The sequence below is a fragment of the Rhipicephalus microplus genome, chromosome X, assembly GCF_043290135.1.
Source record: "Rhipicephalus microplus isolate Deutch F79 chromosome X, USDA_Rmic, whole genome shotgun sequence".
Classification (NCBI taxonomy): Eukaryota; Metazoa; Arthropoda; class Arachnida; order Ixodida; family Ixodidae; genus Rhipicephalus; species Rhipicephalus microplus.
In genome coordinates this window covers 493032735-493045514 of record NC_134710.1, presented here as the reverse complement: position 1 = coordinate 493045514, position 12780 = coordinate 493032735, and the positions used below count along the sequence as shown (strand labels likewise).

The 12780-nt window shown below is 41.5% G+C and overlaps 1 protein-coding gene across 4 annotated transcripts in view; it reads right to left on the bottom strand.

Annotated features, from left to right (window-relative positions):
- The window catches only part of LOC119161647 (low choriolytic enzyme), a 1178895-nt gene that overhangs the window by 142419 nt on the left and 1023696 nt on the right, over positions 1–12780 (bottom strand). The window contains exon 8 of one of the 4 annotated variants that reach the window (XR_012887764.1): positions 10611–10669. The exons of the other annotated variants lie outside the window; for them this stretch is intronic. The gene's annotated coding sequence lies outside the window, so the exon portion shown is untranslated. The remainder of the gene's footprint in view (positions 1–10610; positions 10670–12780) is intronic. 4 annotated transcript variants of the gene reach the window in all.

Genomic DNA, 12780 nt, shown 5'->3' with positions numbered 1-12780 from the left:
GCGTGTAACAACAATCACTGCCTCATCGGGATTTTTTTTTTTTGCTTAAAGTCGGAGTGTATTTATAATCACTAAGTAGCAGAGTTTTATTTCTATGTTAACTTGTCATATGTTCAAATATTTACAGAGAAGAAATTTTTATTCAAACAAAAATCAAATATTCATAGACTTGCTTTCTATATTTGCATACATAATTCCCTCCTGGTGCAAAATAAAGATTGCTACATAGCATTCATGCCATGCGCTGACTACCGATAATCTACCATACCATATTTATGCTATTGCCAGCAAACAGTTTTCTTGGAAATAGTTATTTATGCGTCTCTTCTATTTGGCTACACCACCTGTGTTAATTCAAGAAGTGCAACAGTTGACTAACAAATTTTGCTTAGTAGTTAGCTGAACGAGTGCTGCTCACTCTATCAGATTGCCCCTTCTAAATTTAAAGCATCAAAATAAACTTGATCCAATATCATGCATTTGCCCTAAGTGAAATTTTCCAATTTTTCTTGAATACGACCAGCATAGTTTTTGGCTCTACGCTTTGTCATATAAGATTAAAAATTTATGTACTTTTTTGTCATGAAGATACTGTATCAGTGGCTTTGCAGAAGCATTCCCTTGAATATCATGTTAAGCTGCCAATTCCCCAACAAAACATGGCTAGCTCGTGTAAAAGCCTAGCCTTCATTATACTCGTATAACTTCTGTTAGCAACATTTTGCCTCCTGCATAGCAACCGAATACCTGAGTTTTAATACATTTAGTTTACAGCATACCGTCTTTCCGACACTCAAATTACTCTAATATGCATTACTCTATAATGCCTCTGTCGGAGTTTAAAGCACACTGAACAAAAACAGATAGAAAAGACGAAAGCATGAAAATTCTATTTGAGAGCAGCTTCTGTTCTAATAAACCATTTACTTTCAGCGTTTCTCAAGATCTGCCTGTATTTTTGAAACATTGCTAGCAGGTCACAGCTACACACTAGTCTGTGAGGCAGACCTTGATGGACATGATGTCAGACATCACTGCGGTATGATGTCAGACGTCCTGTCCTGCTACTTCCTTTGTCCACTGCTGCTTTACATCGTGCACTCTTCCTTCAACAGAAGTGCTAAGATGGCCCCCTTTTCGGGGCTTTACTCTGCAGCCGGTAGAATTATTCAATGCTGGTGCTATTCATAATCGTTCTAGGAACCCTACAGGGGGAATGTAGTGAGTTGAGAGACACTTGGAATAGCTGGCGAGGTTTGCGAACCCGTATCAGGGGATGTTAAAAGTAACCCCTTCTACTTGATCACGTGGCCACTAGATGTGGCACTTTGTAAAAAAACACCAGAGCAGATGACACGTGCTGCGGCGTTCCCTTTAACAGTGGACCCCTCTGCCCATATACTGCGGGTGTTGCACATGGTCCACTTGATACTTATGTCGCTACAAACAGAAGCTACCCGCACAACTATCTTTTACTACTTCCCGACTATCATTACACAAAGCCCCTTTATCATGCCTTGCAGTGAGTGAAAAAATGGTGATTTCATGGGCATGAACGGCGGAAGGAATTTGCCAGCCAAAACACTACTAGCCTCATGCATCGCTAAACAGATGTATCGGTTTCCACTTTCTTTTTCTTTCTCACATAGCTGCTTGAAACCTTCAAAAATATGAATGGGGATCAGGGTGACATCGGTCATGATGTGGTGCACGCGTGGTGAGCTGACAGAGGGAAAGATGAGGCCAAGCAGAGCAACATTCATATTTAGAGGGCGGTCTCACACTTACATACGCGAATGCAGTCCTTAGGTTTAGGGAAACATATGAGTCAATTCTTTCTGCTATAAAAAGAGTTCCTCTCGCACCGCGATTATTTGTAAAAGAGATGCAAATTGTACCCGCTGAATTTTGAACAACGAATCTAATGATATCAAATTCACGCATATTTTCAATCAAAAGAGAAGTTATTTATTTGATATGCCTTAGGCAGTATTGAATTAAGTGTGAAAAGTTAACAATATTTGCGCGCTTCTACAAAATAAACAGCACAGTACTCATGGTCAGGAAAGTTTAGAGGCCTTATTAAGTGCTAAAAGTGCCTGTCGCTGTCTACACAAGCGCTAAATCAAATCATTGGTTGACATCATAGATCACCAAAATTTTTGAAGTCATGACATCAAGTGACATAGCCGCTTGGTCTAAATTGGGCAGATCTCCTAGAAACTGACAAACCGCATGAGGTGCAAAAAGCTTTTGGCGAGGGAATTCAGTCGACGGAGAAGAAGAAAAGGATGGCTGCTTCGGCGTTCAAATCCTTTAGACAAACGCATATGGGATCTTGAGAGTCTTTTTGGGACAGAAATTTCACACCCCACCCGCACACTTACTGAGCTTTCACGAATGCGACGGTAGACCTGTCAGAATCTGATCAGTTTGTACACGTGGTACTGCAGATATTTTCATTCCAGTTTTAGAACAGCACCGTGGAATGGTACCCGAAGTGAACACACGAAACGATTGCTTCATTAGTGCTCATCTATGTGTGTACTCATAGCACTACCAGGTGATATGGTTATCGCGAAAACTCATGCACAGTCTTTTTTTTAAGGTTCCGATTCTTTTGTTTCAAACTTGAAATTTCCTCCCCCTCTCCCACCCCGTTTGTGCTTTTACCATCTTGAGCGTGTGGAGAGCACGCTAGCTGATTGGTACCCTTAGTTTAGCGAGTGGAAGCTGCAAAACCAGTCCGCGTATTGCCTTTGTCATTTAGAGGTGCAGGAGAATAGGTGGCTCACACATTTGTGGCGGCACCCAGTGAGCACTTGAAGAAGTTCATTGGAGAAATCCGCTTGAGTGCGTCTACGTTTTCTGAGAACGTCTCATTTTCTAGGTGTCTATGGAGGCTGATGCTAAGAGTAAATGCGTTATGTCCCGCTAAGATCAGTAAAGGCCAGGTGCCTAGAAAGTAAGCTATAACCTACACGAGCGAACAGATTATTTGCCAAAGCTAAGCTTTGCTACAGGTAAATGGTGACCATCTTGTCTATTTCGTCCAGTTCAAGCTTTATTTCTGCTACCTCTCTGCTAGACCAGTCACTGGCCACTACAACAAGTAAATGGCATCACATGATTGATCTTCGAGGACACAATGATCATTCGCAATAGATGTGTTACCGTAATTTTAGAGTAAGTATTACGCTAGCAAACACATTTTTTATCAAAAAGTTGGAATACTGAAAATATCGGAAATATAGAAGGCGTCAAGACACTTGATGTTTGTTTTGCTGCACGTAGCTGGGAACGCTATAGAGCTCATGCAGCCATCCGCACTTTTTGTTGCAGTCAGGGAAATATGGCTCATTAACTCGCAGTTTATAATATAGTTACTGTGCACATGCAAGTATAGTTTCCACCAACTTTGCCCGCAAACTATCCAAAAACTTGTCAGTGGGCCCTTTTAAAGCTTGAAAAGCGCCTCTATGAAGATCACCGAAATCGAAACTGGGAGTCCGTAGCCGCTGAAGTTATCCGCAACGCACTGGTGAAGAAATTTCGAGGGCTTCGTATTTTTGAAGGATGATTTGCCGATGATTCAAGCTACCTCTCAGTTACCAACTGTCGCCACTCTGTGCAACGTTTATAGAGGCTGCTTGGCCTTGTGACCTCCAGTCCTCTCCCAAGAAAAAAAAAACGCCACGCGCGTCATGTCACCACCCCTTCACGTGCGCAGACAAGTCTCTCGAAAAAAGTCCAATGTTATACTACCCTTCAGCAAGTGTCATATGGAACACATACTGACAAACCTTCCTCGCCTCCCTGCAAAACAAAGACCATCAGGTGATGTCCTACGAGTCTCAAAATAGAAGGCAAGGTCAAGTTCTCTGTGTACTTCGGAAACGCTTCTGCAGTCCCCTGGCTACAAAGGCGAGATGCCAAGCAGGTCCTGGAATCCTCAGCACAATTTCCAAACCACTTGGTCAGGAAAGTGGCACGCTTGGTTCTCTTCTTTCTTTCTGTTAATCCGTTCCCTTCTTTCTTTTTTTTTCAGGAGCCTCTTGGGGTTACATTGTGTATTGGATACGTAGCGACTAAATTTACCCAAGGGGCTACACACTGAAGTCTGAAATCTAGAGAAATAACCCATGCGTGTTTCGGCGGCATAGTAATGTTTAGCGGCATCACTTTTGACAAACGTCAGAACTTTCACGAGACAACTTCATGATTATTTTCACAGAGGAGGCCACCACCAAAGAATGCTTGCAATATTTATTATTTGTTGAAAATCTTTTGAGTCACTGCGCTGCTACGCAAACTTAGTGAGCACTGGTAATCACAAAACATGACATAGTCTTGCTATTGTACGATAATTGTTAATTAGCAATAAAAGAAAAAAGTAAAAACCTAGCACAAACCTAGCAAGCAGAAAAATGAGCTCAATTAACTCTGTCTTACATTTTTCTGATTCACTTATGACAATTTTCTCTGCATAGAAATGCTTGCTGCTTCAATAACAAAAATTTCAGATTTTCATCTTGGACAGTTTCTCCCCATCGTCAGTAATGCCTGAACAAGTGGATCCATGAATTTTTGAATTCAAGCAGTTATTATTCATGAGCGATTCATCAGAACATAAAACAACTTCACAAAGACATTAGGTACAATGTAGTATGGAAACCCATTCAATATTGTTGTTCTACCAAAAAAAGAAAAAAAGTTATTCACTCATAAACCTACGTTGTTCTGATCATATTCATTGAAGCCTGCATGACTTTTTCTTTGCTTTACTGGCTACATTTCTTCAGAGAATTCTTGCATAATCCTTAATAATAAGCTAAGAAAATTTCATTTGGTTATGTTGAACAGTTTTGCCACACTTCCAGTGCAACGGAGGTGTACAGCAAAAGCACTGGTTCTTGCTCGCACTGTTTTGTGTGCTATGCAAAGCCATTTCAGACTAGGCGACAATACTACCTGTCAGAGAAAGTAGAGAATGTAAGCTTTCTAATGCAACACAACTTTCACATTAATAGGCTGAGCATAGAACGTCGGCAAACAGTGAATAAAATGCGGAGCGGTTGCTGCCGGAGTGGGACCGCCACCTTAATAAATCATTTTGTTGGGCTAGTTGGTACATGCTTACTTGATTCTAAAAAGATGCATACTATCGGGAAAGAAAATTGAGGACAGAACCGAAAGGGCGTCACTCGCAACTAACTTTATTCTCAGAAAATCAGCGAAATATATAAGCGTAGCCACCTTGCGCACGCACATTGCCTCACATGCTAGTCAAAAAACACGCGATAAGATTGACAACAAAAGAATTATGACCAAAAAGCCACTAAACAAAAAACTAATCTAAGAAACAAATATTCCCCATTACGCAGAGTAACAGATGTAACTCTAACATGCATATATCTCTTTTTTTTAATGTAGTATGCTTCCATAATTTTGCGTGCTAAGGTGTCATTACGCTTTTCAAGGAAGGGTACACTGAAAAACCTAGCCTCACACTTGCAGAAACCATAATGTGCAGTCAAATGTGCCGATGCATAAAAGACAGAATAAGGGAGCAAGAAGTTCCGGTGAAATTAAACATTTAGCATATTTGCCAGCACATTGTGGTTTGTGCAAATGTGAGGCTAGGTTTTCCAGTGTATTCGTCCTTTGAAAGAGTAATGATACCTTGGCACGTGAAATTATGGAAGCATTTTACTTTAAAAACAAAAGAGATACCCATGTTAATGTTACATCTGTTGCTCTGCGTGGTAGGGAATATTTGTTTCTTAGAATCGTTTTTTGTTTAGGGGCTTTTTTGTCATAATTCTCTTGTTGTCAATCTTATGGCATGTTTTTTGACAAGCATGTGAGGCAATGTGCACGCACATGGTTGCTACCACTGGTTTTTCAAGAATAAGGTTAGTTGTAAGTGACGCCTTTTCTGTTGTGTCCTCAATTTTTTTTTCCCGATGGTGTGCATCTTTGCGTATTTCAGTAACTGCTGTGTTATTTTCCAATAACGAAACCCTTGCAACACCAAAAATTTTGTGTTCACCTGTCCATCTAGTTACAGCAAGGATAAGCTGTATAGAGAAAAAAATACAAGAAAAGAAAGCAACAAACCAAGCACCAGAATAAAAATATCAGGATAGGCGAAACAAAAAAGATGCAGCCTGACTGCTCGTATCTCTAAATCCAACCAAAAGAGAATGCTCTTTCTCTCAAAGGTGCAACGATAGCATGCCTAAACATGCGTCAGTTGACCTTGCAATCTCCTCCACTTCTATCTCCCTGACCCTTTGACCTGGACTAAGTGCAAGAAACACACTGTCTTCAAAAATGGGCCTAAACCATCAACCCACGCAAGCATTTCGAGAAACATTTAAACTGCTGCTTATAGACTGCAATGGTGCTCCCAGAGTATATCATGATGTATGGTTCCTGTTTGAGCCATTGACCCTCCTGCATATCACAGAACAAAAGGAGCATTTAAGGGCTCAATTATTTTTCATAGACACAGCCTGAACACTCACACAAAATATTCGCATAGCGTTTTTTCTGTTGCAATAAGTAGTTAATGACACACTCATTGTGGATGAAACAGCTAGTTACCTAGAAAAGGTCTTACAGTACTCAGTCACGATTTAAGTTTCAGAGGGCGGAAAACAAGTGAGGTGGAACGTGACGTGGTTTTCATGCGAGCATAGCTGGCTACATGTACACAAAACCGCATGGACGTGGTCACCGCACAGGCAACTTTTTTCAATGAAGGCTTTCCGGGTGCAGCGATAATTGCCTCTGAGTTGTAAATATGCATGATTCATTAAAATGCGCAACCAAAGCAAGGACATCAGCCTTTGTGCTCTCATGCAAGTCTTACCCCTCTTCATTTAAAGATGTCTGCTAGGAGAGCACTAGGAAGGGTTGTGGAAGCCAACCCAAGCTTATAACGTAGAAGGCAGTGGGTTGTTTATACAGAAACCAAAAGGGTGTTCTGCAAGTAATGGTATGACAAGCACTGTAAAGTTGATTTCAAGTGTGTTCCAGCATAACACTTGTTGATATTTTGTAGAAAACAACCGTGCCCCCACATATCTATCTCACAAGTTAACTCGCCTGCAAAGGCTGCTCCGAGGAAATGCAAATGGAGGGATAAAAGGTACAAAGATGCAGCACCATTTTCCAACTAAAATTTAATACAAAGCAGTGCAGATGTATATACAGTCCTTCATTGAGAACAGACTATCAGCGCATGAAAAATATAGGAGACGTTATTAGTAGCGTTTTTCCTATATTACAGCATTTACGATAAAAATGTTCAGAAATAACGGTGGACAAACACACAACTTTCCACCTGCAAAGACTAAACCTACAACCTCCGGATAATGCATTCGATGCTCTTATCAATTAGCTAAACAGTCGCTGTCCTCTTGTCGACATTATCGAGTGTTTGCGAGCACGTAAACCTGGGAGTGTTAGTGAACACGGTTCATAGCACGCGATCTTTCTAAGTGCTGGTAGCTGACAATAGTACGTTATGTTAGGCTAGTTGGTACATAATAGGCTGAAATACGTGGCGCAAGGTCTCGTCTTTTTTCTCTTTGTCAACCTTGCACTACGTATTTCAGCTGACAATAAGCCCTTCTACATTACTAAAGGTATTAGGTCTACAGGAACGAGACCCTTGCTATGAATGAACAAAAGGAAATTTTAGGGGCTCATTTTTTTTTGTTAAATGAATTATCTTCACCATGTGTTTAAAACATGTTACACACTTCTGCCAGTAATCAGAGCCGCAGCCTTTTTCGTTCATTCAAGAGGTGAATCTGCAAAGGCAAGAAAGTACACTACCTGTGTTCGACACTTTCTCCCTACCTCCTTAAGTCTGCGAGAGACACTATACATGCAATGTACACAGTTGCCTTATTCTTTTCTTGGGCCTTCGATGTGGCCAGCCACTCCTCTTCACGCCTAGGATCCATCACACACATAAGCAAAGTTATAGCTACCAACAAGAATGCATCTTGAGTGAAACCCGCAATCTTAAATTGAGATGTTTACTCAGAGAATGTACCATCCACCTTGTTTGAGATGGGTCGATTGCCACAGAGCATTCTGCAAAGGCAAGTGCATGTTCCGCCTTTAGCCGTTTTTGATTACCGCGACACAAAGCAGCAATGGCTTCCAACCACAAGGTTCACACCACCAATATGAGTGTTATTCTCCAAGAAACCACCTTAAGTTCATGAATTTAATCGTGCCTCATTCAAGGAGCAGCTAGGCCATTTCAATAAGTTGGAGCACATCCTAAGAAAGATTCAAAGTGGGCACGACATTCTACTTCCAGCCTATCCATTCTGCCTACTGAAACACCAAAAAAAATATCCACAAAGCAGGAGGATCTTACAGCAGTAGAAGTCATCAACCTTTTATTAATATTTTTTCTTTCAGCACCAGCCAAGTACAAGTCATTGAGAATCAATGCAATGATTAACACAATATAAACAGCCTGCCAGCGCAAAGGATCCACTGCTCTGTGTCAAGGATGCTATCGAATTTATTCGAGCATTATCCTTTCCTGGAAAGTGTTGAATGTCACTGGCAGGTGTTCGGAAGTGTTTCTCACGCTTTTACTTGAGTCTACCTTTCCTGGCTAGGTAATAGAGGTGTATTTGTAACGGCAGGGTATTATTATTCAATCGAGCACTGCATCAATTCTTAGAGACCTGCACTTGACTGGTATTTAAAGGAACAATAATAACAGATTGCTAGCTTTCAGTGCTGTACAATCTCTTGCTATGTAGATAATTTTTACTCTTTAATTTGATTAAATCTGTGGACTGCAAGTGGGTTGTCAAGCTCAGTATGAAGGTTTTGCAGCACAAGCTCGAGCATCTTGTGACAACAGATGATATTCCTGAATGTTTCACAATCGTATTCCTGCGCTTAACACAGCTTTTTACAAAATGGTGCGCAAGTTCGCGGTATAAGTCTCGTTCATAGAAGCCACTGCTGCCTTTCTCATTGGGGCACACAAAAAAGGGCCAAGAGGGCGGCCATGCACATGGCCTTTCAGAGTGCTCTGTGTAGATAACTTTAACACAAGGTGGTACAAGCATATTTCAAGTAAGTGTCTGAACTTCATATTGCAGGTTCAACTCATGACGAGTTGCCTCTAGCCGAGAATTTGCTTAGGAAGACGAGGTATCCTAGGCGCAGAAAGGAAGTACAGACCATATGAAGAGCTGCAAGAAAAGAAGACGGCTCTCGCGCTTAGCATGCATCGTGATTCTCACAAACTCTACTCGAAAATAGGGAGAAAGTGCCGGAGTTGAAGTAGTGTTTATGGCCCGCGAAACTTTCTTACCTACGCAGATTCATCGATCAGATGAAAGGAAGAAAACGCTGCCGCACTCCTCACAGGCAGAAGTATGTAACCTGTGTTAAAGGCATATTGTACACAATCACTGACATGCAGCAGGAGGTACATAGGTCAGATGGGACGCTGTTTTAAGGATAAACTCCATGAAAGCTTTAGAGCATACAAAAAACAGTGCCAAAGCATTTCCGAATCTATAGGTGGGATCGTAGGTGTCTTTGAAGCCATCGTAGTAATTTCAAGCGGTCTTTGTCAGGCGGTTATTCCACTCTGCTAACTTTTAAACATTAAGTCATTAGGTTATGGTCAACATTTGAGTGGTTAGTATTCCTGTGTCGATATTGGTTACACAATTCTTAACAAAGTTGCATTCATTTATTCACTTTTCAATTGTTTACTGGTGGTTAAAGCAAATGAATAGCTGTGCCGCACGTCACCACGTCGATAGGGATACACTTTACAGGCTGCGGTTGTTTCAACTGCCATAATAGAATCATACTTGTTCTCCTCACAGACTAATTGGAGTAAAATTATATCAATGCTATAAAATGAAAAAGATGTGTACAAATATAATAACGCTGACTTGAGCCAAACGCAGAAGGCCATGATAACAGACGCGACGGAAGAGGTTATGGCAAAACTGGTGGCCCTGGGAAACAAGGTGAAACCGTTGTTTAAACGAACAAGGGGCTGCCACTCATTCAAAGGGCCAATTTTTTGTAGAGATAATCACAAAGAGCAACCTAACAATGATTCTGACAATAGAATAGTTGATAATATTTTAACTTTATTTAGTGCATACATCGTATACACCATATAAATCGAGCTATTGAAAGTGAATGTACACAAAAATGACATGTTTATGATTTTTGGTTGCACACGGTAGATTGCATGGGTGTCACACGAGCACTTTTGCGCGTCAAAAGGGTTGATTTAGAAGTGTCGCAGTTTGGGCTAGTTGGTATGACATGGTGATAGTTACAGCGTGAGAACAGAACGACGACGGGTCTGATTTCTTGATCGCGATCAACAATGATCGTTGCTAAGCGGTGAAAAATAATCTGGATATAGTTTGCCCGAAACGAGAGTCAAACGGCAATTCTGGAGCCAAATGACGATCAAAAGTGCCCGTGTGACACCGGTGGTTAACGTGATTTACGTCACAATTAGTGCGCCGAAACATGCGATGGCAAACAAGGCTACAAAAGAGAAGACTGCCAACCCAGCTACTTACCCGGTCATGCAGCCTGAGGAGTGGTCAGGTGGAAGCCGTTACCGCCGCCGAACGCCTTGCTAAGTTGTACAAGGACAGGAGGGGGCACCGTAGAACACAAAGCCGATAAATGCAGCCACGCAGACTCTTTATAAACTAAAAATTTATATTGTTAACTACTGATGAAGGGACCATGGCGAAAACTTCCATTATTTTAAGCGCGAAACTATCACGTGACTACAACAGCCCATGATGCAAAGCGCGACCCGGTGTATAGCCTCCGGATCAAGTAAAGTTAGTACCAATCTTAAAGTCTATTGCTTGTTTTATGACTAGGTAATTTAAGATATTCTTCGCGGAAATCGTAATATCAGTTTTAATCATGACGGCATTTTTGTTATGGTGAGATTTGATGAGCGCAACTTTGAAACCATCGTAAAAACGCATCATGGGGGTGCAAAAAAAAGCAAGTGATGAGTGCGTAACTGAAACTTCAGTTGCGCTGCACAAGTCATAGCGTTATCTTGCGAATATTTTAGTGAGTACAGTAATTCGGTACTTCGCAAATAACTTGTGTCTCACTTTTTTTATGCTGCCCTACTTCTCGTTTTTTTACTGCTACAAAGCCACTTTAAAAATGAGGTTGAAAACTAAACTTGTGCCATTTCGATTTCAACTCAATATTATCGTCATCATCATTGTAACACAGCAGCATGGAGCATCTTACTTTCGTGTGTTTTTCCTCTGCCTTCTCGGTCAAACGTGTCAAGTTAGGGTGGCCTAGTCAAGCGTGAGGAGTCGTTCAAGGGTGACCAATAACGACAACCTCAAGTGAAAAAAGCAGAGTACCTCCACGCAACAGCTAAGCATCATCGTAAGCTCACTTATTGCGGATCTTCCTACAAAAAAATAACGTCCACAGCAGAGGTATGTGAGCGCGTAATTGCATGAGCGGTGATTTGTGGGTGAACTGCATGCTGTTCATACAGCGATTTCAGCTTTATTTTACCGTTGCAAGTCAAGAAACTGCGTCTATAAAACGGATGGTGATCTTCCAGCTTTCCATAGCAAGCGCACCCGTAGCCCTTATCTACAACAGTTTGCACGTTGTTCCTCCCACTGAGGCGACTTCTGATACCAGATATTAACGCTTCGTGCACACTCTACGCCGACACGCAACAAAGGGTATACCCACTGCACCATTTCCTGCTTAAATCGACAAGCTAAACGTCTCGGCTCTTCCCCCACGGCCTCAATCCTCGACGTGCATGAATTTAACATTGAGCAGCATGACAAGATGATCAGAGAACAGACCTCCCCAGGTATGAATCACCATTTGCGCGAACTAGCGACAATAGTCCACAATTGTCATGTACAGAGCTCGCCAAGTTCACCAACAATGGCAGTTCGCACACAACGTCCAGCTCAAGTCAGCCTCAGTCTAAGTTAATAGTTGACAGTTTGATAAATTCAGCTAAGCTTCTATTGTGTTGTGACCAACCAGAAAAACACTGCGGTTGACCAAATATATTAGTTGTCCAGACAGCTGCATAAACGTGGTGCTACTTATGCATGTACATCACGCTGGAACATAAATGGAAGCTCACCTAACTGCTGAAAGGCTACCATAATCTACTCTGTCAACAACAATCATGCTGCTTAAAAAACCTACCCTGCACTAGCAGACAGTAAAAAAAAAAATGAAGTTAGTAAGAAACTACTACAGAGAGAAAGCAAAAGCATCGAAGCTTCCTTTACTGAAGAAAGAAGACTCCATTAAGACAGTCAATTCACGTCTCGAATTTCATAGGAAAAAGATGGTGTTGTGGGACCATTAACGGCCAGAATTCACAGCCTTGAAATGCACGGTAGCATGTTAAAGAGAAAGGAGCGTACCTGTGACATATGCCTCAGCCGTTTGTGTTGTGACCAACTAGAAAAACACTGATTTGACCAAATGTATCAGTCACCCAGACAGCTGCATAAACCTGGTGTTACCTCTACTTCTATTATATAGAAATCTGCGTGAAGTCATGTGAAGAAAGAATGGCGTCTCATAAGCAGCTTTGCCTCAGTTGTGTGTCTTCTCGCTCGACCTACTCGAGCAAGGGAAGCGCAATTGGTAGGTGCATTTGTTCAAGCTGACATAAAAAGCGATGCTGAAGCCAGGCCTTGGACATATGGCAAGAGG